This window comes from Homarus americanus, unplaced genomic scaffold (assembly GCF_018991925.1).
Source record: "Homarus americanus isolate GMGI-L3 unplaced genomic scaffold, GMGI_Hamer_2.0 scaffold39675, whole genome shotgun sequence".
Taxonomy (NCBI): Eukaryota; Metazoa; Arthropoda; class Malacostraca; order Decapoda; family Nephropidae; genus Homarus; species Homarus americanus.
Window position 1 is genome coordinate 12,180,689 of NW_024736071.1, and position 6,747 is coordinate 12,187,435.

The following is a 6,747-nucleotide window of genomic DNA, read 5'->3' on the forward strand; positions in this document are numbered from 1 at the left end:
CATTTAATGATAATTAAAACAGAATGTACTATAATTATGTCACGTGTTACAACCCTGATACCTTCTGTTACTCCTTTACAACCTTGATACACCCTGTTGTCACTCCATTACAACCCTGATACATCCTGTTGTCACTCCTTTACAACCCTGATACCTTCTGTTGTTACTCCTTTACAACCCTGATACCTTCTGTTGTCACTCCTTTACAACCCTTTACAGCCCTGATACCTTCTGTCACTCCATTACATCCCTGATACCTTCTGTTGTCACTCCTTTAAAACCCTGATACTTTTTGTTACAGTATATTAAATCTTCCCCCCAAAACGTAAATCACTAAGAGGTCAACACTGCCCCACCTGTCATTAGCGCACCCCCTCACTTGGATTACCTCACAACGTCGTCACTCTCCATATATTTCAATAATAAACACCTCTAACTGCCGTCCACGGGGCTTCATTATACACCAAACGAGTCACCTATAGGGTAATAACGATCCCTTTTAGCGCCTACGTCAACACCGAAACGAAAATGATCAGTAAATGTTAAAGGTTAATTTGGTTTTCCTCAACTCTGGGTAGGTTGACAAAGTGGCTAGATTCAACACTTTTGTCACCCTACCCCAAATGTGGCCCTTGGGATGGTCAGGTGTGCCCCGCGGGATGACGGTAAAATTTATCATCCCGTGAAATTAAGATACATATAGATATAATGTTTATTAAGACAAACCCAAATGAGGTATTCCCCGTAAGCCAGGTAAGGCAATGTGTGAAGCTGTAAACTTCAATCATGCCAATATGTGATATAGCCCTTGTGTTGGCCCTGAAGAGGGTAACTAAAATAAGAATTGGCCCTCGAAAGGTTTGGAGTTTGACACCACTGCCCTACACTATCAGTACCAGTTACCCTACACTATCAGTACCATTCACCCAACACTATCCATACCAATCACCCTATTCCATCAATACCAGTCACCTTACACTATCAGTACCAGTCACCCTACACTATCAGTACCAGTCACCCTACACTATCAGTACCAGTCACCCTACACCACCAATACCAGTCACCCTACACTATCAGTACCAGTCACCCTACACTATCAGTACCAGTCACCCTACACTATCAGTACCAGTCACCCTACACTATCAGTACCAGTCACCCTACACTATCAGTACCAGTCACCCTCCACCATTTACAGGCTACACCTCATACCATCTTTAACTTCGCTCTATCCACGATACACATTAAACCACACCTTCTACACCTAATTATTACACAAACACACACTACACCAGACACAAGAGCCCACACCCTGGATCACCTACACCCTCATCTTGTTGCCATTCTCGCCTCTCATCACTCACGCAATATATTACCAGATCTCTAGGGATATTAATAACAAGATTAATCAAATGTAACACACACGCACACACACACACCAAATGATCTATACACGTCTCTCTCTCTCTCTCTCTCTCTCTCTCTCTCTCTCTCTCTCTCTCTCAATTTACAACAACAATACATCACACAGAAAGAGAGAGAGACGCCAAAACCTTACCACGATAACCAAGAGTCAAGATTGAAGAGGATTGGATCGCGAGGCTGAGAATACTGTAAGTTAAGACAGGTTATGTGGTGATCTCAGACGGTGGGTTGGTTATCTTGCCGTGTGTTTCTTTTGAGGTGAAATAGAGATTTTTGTTGTGTTCTGAGATGAATGTGACAGCCAGCGTTCCCGGGAAGTTTATGTGGTGGGGAATATTAGGATTTATTGCTTTGATATTTTTATTTATCTATTTGGATCACCAGAAGATTCGTTCCCCCATAACTTATTTCACCTTATTAACCAATCTATCCTAACCTAAACTAACCATCCTAAGCTAATTTTGCCTAACCTAACTTATTTTTACCTAACCTAACCAAACCTAACCTAATCTAATGTAACCTAATCTGTAACCCCCTAGGTAGCGTTAGGGATTTTTAATCATTAGGGGAATTAAGCTGTGTGGGGGAAGAGGGGGGGGGGGCCTTGATCGTCATGTTATTTATTTATTTTTCATATTTTTATTCATGATTTGTTTGTTTTGTTCCTCTCCTTTCTTTTTACAGGCAAATTATTTCTAAGACCTAACAAATAACGTCTCTATGAGAGGGGATGTGCTGGATGATATAACACATAAAAAGATGTTTACTATAATCTTGTGTCTACAGGCAAAGGAGCTCAGTTGTGTATATTCTTTAGTAAGGTTAAGAGAGATGTTTGTTGAGAGGAGAGGTGTTCCTGAATGCACCATCTATACCCCACCTCAGGCAGTACAATATACACAACTATGTCAGAAATCGTTTTACGAAAAGGAAGATGTACAAAGGTGTATTACGGCTGTATAACAAAGGTGTATGGGTGGAGTCCCTCAGGTGTTGGTCCACCTAGCGAGTACATGCCTCGTACCTGCCTATCTCGTGGGCAAACACCGGGTACTGAGCCTCTCTCTCGAGTCTGTTTACACCGTTTTCACGCAGGGTGAGCCGAGTACGCTTCATTTGTGTTGAGTTCTCTCCCCTGTGTAAACAAGGCGCTAGGCACCACCCAGTCTCTCTTGCATCGCTGCTGGCCTCTCTTGCATCGCTGCCGCCCATTGCTGCATCACTGCCGCCCATTGCTGCATCACTGCCGCCCTCTGCTGCATCACTGTCACTTTCTGCTGCATCACTGCCGCCCTCTGATGCATCACTGCCGACTTCTGATTTAGTCGCGGTTTATATCGCCTGTCCCTGGTAAGCTTGTTTTTTAGAGCTACTTTCTCCAATAAAATATGAAAACCAGAAGTCGAGATTTTCCTCCGGTTTTCAACCCTTTGTGTGTGTGGGGGTTATACCTGCGCCTACCTGGCCTGATGATACACAGCGCCGGTGTGGGGGAAGGTGAAGAGGTCTGGGAGGGCACGCTCGGGGTGGGGAAAGGGATGGTGGGTGGGGGTGTGTAACACAAGTATCTCACAATGAAGGAATAAATCAATATCGCAACTCTCATGCAATCTGTTGACGCCACCACGAGTAATTGTTGTATCGACCGTCACAAACCTTGGCCAGGATTTTCAAAGGTTCGTAAATTAAGTATCTCCCGTAACTGGTAATTGTATAGAACGGCTCTTATTGGTTCAGTCACCTCAACTACGACACAGTAATAAGAGTTAAAGGTTATTCGACATGGCAATAAGACTATGGACATGACACACGTTCTATTTTCATCACCTTATGGGAAAAATTAACCTAATATTTTTAAAAAGTTTGAGTGACGGCAAGACGAGAGGCAACTGGTGCCTATAGGTTCACTTTCCTTGATCACAAAGAGTTCTCTCTGACTCTCCTTCTCTCACTTCATCTCTCTCAACACGGGTGACAGTGAGTGAAGAACAGATTGGTAAACAGGTATAATGAGGGGGTAAATACGTAGATAAACAGATAGATACAAAGACAAAAATAGAAAAATAGACAGACACAGGAGCAGACAGATAGAAATATTATTATGTTGTTAAAAATGTTATACAAATAAAGAACAAATATATACACCGCCGCCACCACTACTACTTTGCTGTCAATCGGAATCGAGCATGTTTTTGAGTGGGCATTTGCTAGAATCTCTCAGTCAATTGACCCACAGCAATTTGGCAATATGAGGACCTCCTCTACATCACACTGCCTAGTTAGTTTTCTGGATTTCCTGCACAAAAACCTGCAGAAACGTAACACATCACTGGCCGTTGCCCTTGTTGACGTCAGGAATGCTTTTGACCTTGTTGATCACTGCACTGTTATCAACAAGGCCATTGCACTAGGGCTGCCCACCAACCTGGTCTCATCGTTCACTGAATTCTTGAGTGGACGTCGTCAGGCAGTGAGGTATCAGGGTTCTGTCTCCACATTCCAACACCTCACCTGCGGTGTTCCCCAGGGGACCAAAATGGGACCACTGTTCTTCCTCATCCTGATTAACGACGCTCTATCGGACACTCCTCACAGGTGGAAGTACGTGGATGGCTGCACTGTGGGGATTACAGTGGACAACACAGCACCAGACTACTCATCGCTACAAGGCACCCTGGACTACGGAGAACAAGGTTACCATCAACCACACCAAAACCGTAGTCATGCACATCAATACCGCCACCACTCCAGTGCAAGCTCCAGCAGTCACAGTGGGTGCCCATCCTCTCCTGTTAGTGCAGTCTGCCAAACTCCTGGGTGTTTCCATGGACCACAAGCTGGACTAGAAGGCCCATGTAAACAACACAATCAAGGCAGCCTCGTACCGACTCTACATGCTACGACGACTTAGGTCACTTGGGACACCCACGTCAAAGCTGAGGACTATCTACAACGCCCTTATTCTCCCCAAACTAACGCATGCATCACCAGCCTGGTCGTCTTCTCTCAACTCCACCCAACAACATCGGCTAGAGAAGGTACAGAAAAGGGCCTGCAGAATCATGCTCGGCGCAGACTACTCCGGCTACATCAACGCTCTCTACACCCTGGAAATGCCATCCCCGAGTGACCTCCACCACCAAGCACGAGCAAGGTTTGGCAGTGGACTACTGCACCATCCTCGTCATAGCCGCCACCTGCCAACGGCAGTCCCCCACCCACCTCGCGCAGTCCGCCACTACAACAAAATTCAGCCCATAAGAGCCCGCACTGATAAGATATAAGAATAGCACCATCCCATCTATTGTTAAAATAATAAACAACTCCTGATTTATGTACTGTACAGCCCTGTAAATGTATTCAATGCATATCATTATGTCTAAATCACATGTAAGTTTGTATATTTTCAGCCACTGGCTGCAACTCTATTAATAAACTGTTGTTGTTGTTGTTATTATTATTATTATTATTATTATTATTATTATTATTATTATTATTATTATTACACACACATACACACACACCTGAAACCCTCCTCCCCACCGGAATATAAGCAAGTTCTCGCCGGAAGTTACATTTTCATTGCGGAAAGGAGTGAAACCAGAGAACAGTGCTTCAGCCGGTGAAAACAACGCAACAGTAACAATATCAGCTGAGGGTCGTACCCAAGTTAACCTTCACACAGTGAGGTCCTAGGTACCCAGTGATAACTGTCCATGAGACCCAACAAGCAGTCATGTGTTAATCCACCCACGATAGGGAGGCCTGGGACCGCACCTGACTGTACACCACCTCAGTGAGTGAGGCGACCCTGTGACACCAGGCCACGTGGTGTCCCCATGACGCTACGACACCACGTAGTAATGAGTTGTTACTACAGCATGTGTGATCCCCATAACACTATCTGTGAGGGAGTTATTACACCACGTGAGGTCCCCCATAACACCATCTGTGGTGGAGTTATTACACCACGTGAGGCCTTTCATCACACCATCTCTGAGGGAATTACTACACTACGTGAGGTCCCCCATAACACCATCTGTGAGGGAATTACTACACCACGTGAGGTTCCCCATAACACCATCTGTGAGGGAATTACTACACTACGAGTTTGCTGTTCAACACCTCAGCGCACGTGACCTACGTGACCTCCACTGTATGTTCCTTTGCCTTTCGCTATTGAAAGGTTTTGCCCCCCCCCCCCCGCATGTCAATGTATGTAATAAGTCATTTCTGTCCAATGTACATTATCAGCCTTCGGACTGCAGAACTTTTTCAATAAACCGTTAATTATTATTATTATTATTATTATTATTATTATTATTATTATTATTATTATTATTATTATTATTATTATTATTATTACACGTCTACCTACACGCGATCTTCTTTATATATCGTGACTCGCGACACTAACAAACGACTTATTGTAGTAGAAACGCCTTTGGTATTGGCTGGTGTCGTGATGGAGGTCATGGTAGGTATGGTGGTGGGGCTCGTGGAGGTCGTGATGAATGTCGTCGTGGTGGGTGTGGTGATAGGGGTCGTGGTGGGGGTCGTGATGGATATCGTCGTGATGGATGTCGTCGTGATGGGGATCGTTGTGGGCGTTATGGTGTAGTGGTGTGTGTCGTGATGGATGTCGTCGTGATGGGGATCGTTGTGGGTGCCGTGATGCGGGTCGTGATGGGGGCCGTGGGGGTGCCGTGGTAAGTGTCATGATAATAGTGACAGGTTGTTCCTCAGGCAGACTCCCGGAAGTTGTTTGGGACCGACGGGGGTAGTTAAGGGCGCAGTAGGAAGGGTTAATACACCATGACGCATCGTGAACAAATGACAAACACCTCCAGGTCAGGCAACCATCAGGTCACCTCGAATGACCTCGGCCACGTTAGCTGTTGGTCAACGGCCATACCACGTTGAAAACACCGCTTCTCGTCCGATCAGCGAAGTTAAGCAACATTGGGTCTGGTTAGTACTTTGGATGGGTGACCGCCTGGGAACACCAGATGCTGTTGGCATTTAAATAAATACAGGGGGTAAATAAATAATGTTCACCTCCAAGATAGATGATTTGTCAGGAGTCTTTCTCTACCTGTTTAATAAGTTATACTGGATCACCTGAAGAGTCACCATACCTGGCTTATTCTACCTGATGATTAACTGGGAGGTTAGGTTAGGTTAGGTTAGGTTGGATAGGATGGTTAGGTGAGGTTAGATTATGTTAACGTTATATTATGTTAAATTAAGTTACGTCAGGTTACATGAACTTAGGTTAAGTTAGGTTACATGAACTTAGATTAAGTTAGGTTACAGGTGGATGAA

General features: G+C 44.7%; 1 non-coding gene across 1 annotated transcript; it reads left to right on the forward strand.

The window, feature by feature from the left end:
• Positions 1–6,323: 6,323 nt before the first annotated feature.
• On the forward strand, positions 6,324–6,443 carry LOC121871892. Its single transcript, XR_006089979.1, has one exon. It is a non-coding gene; the product is annotated as a 5S ribosomal RNA (ribosomal RNA).
• Positions 6,444–6,747: the final 304 nt, after the last annotated feature.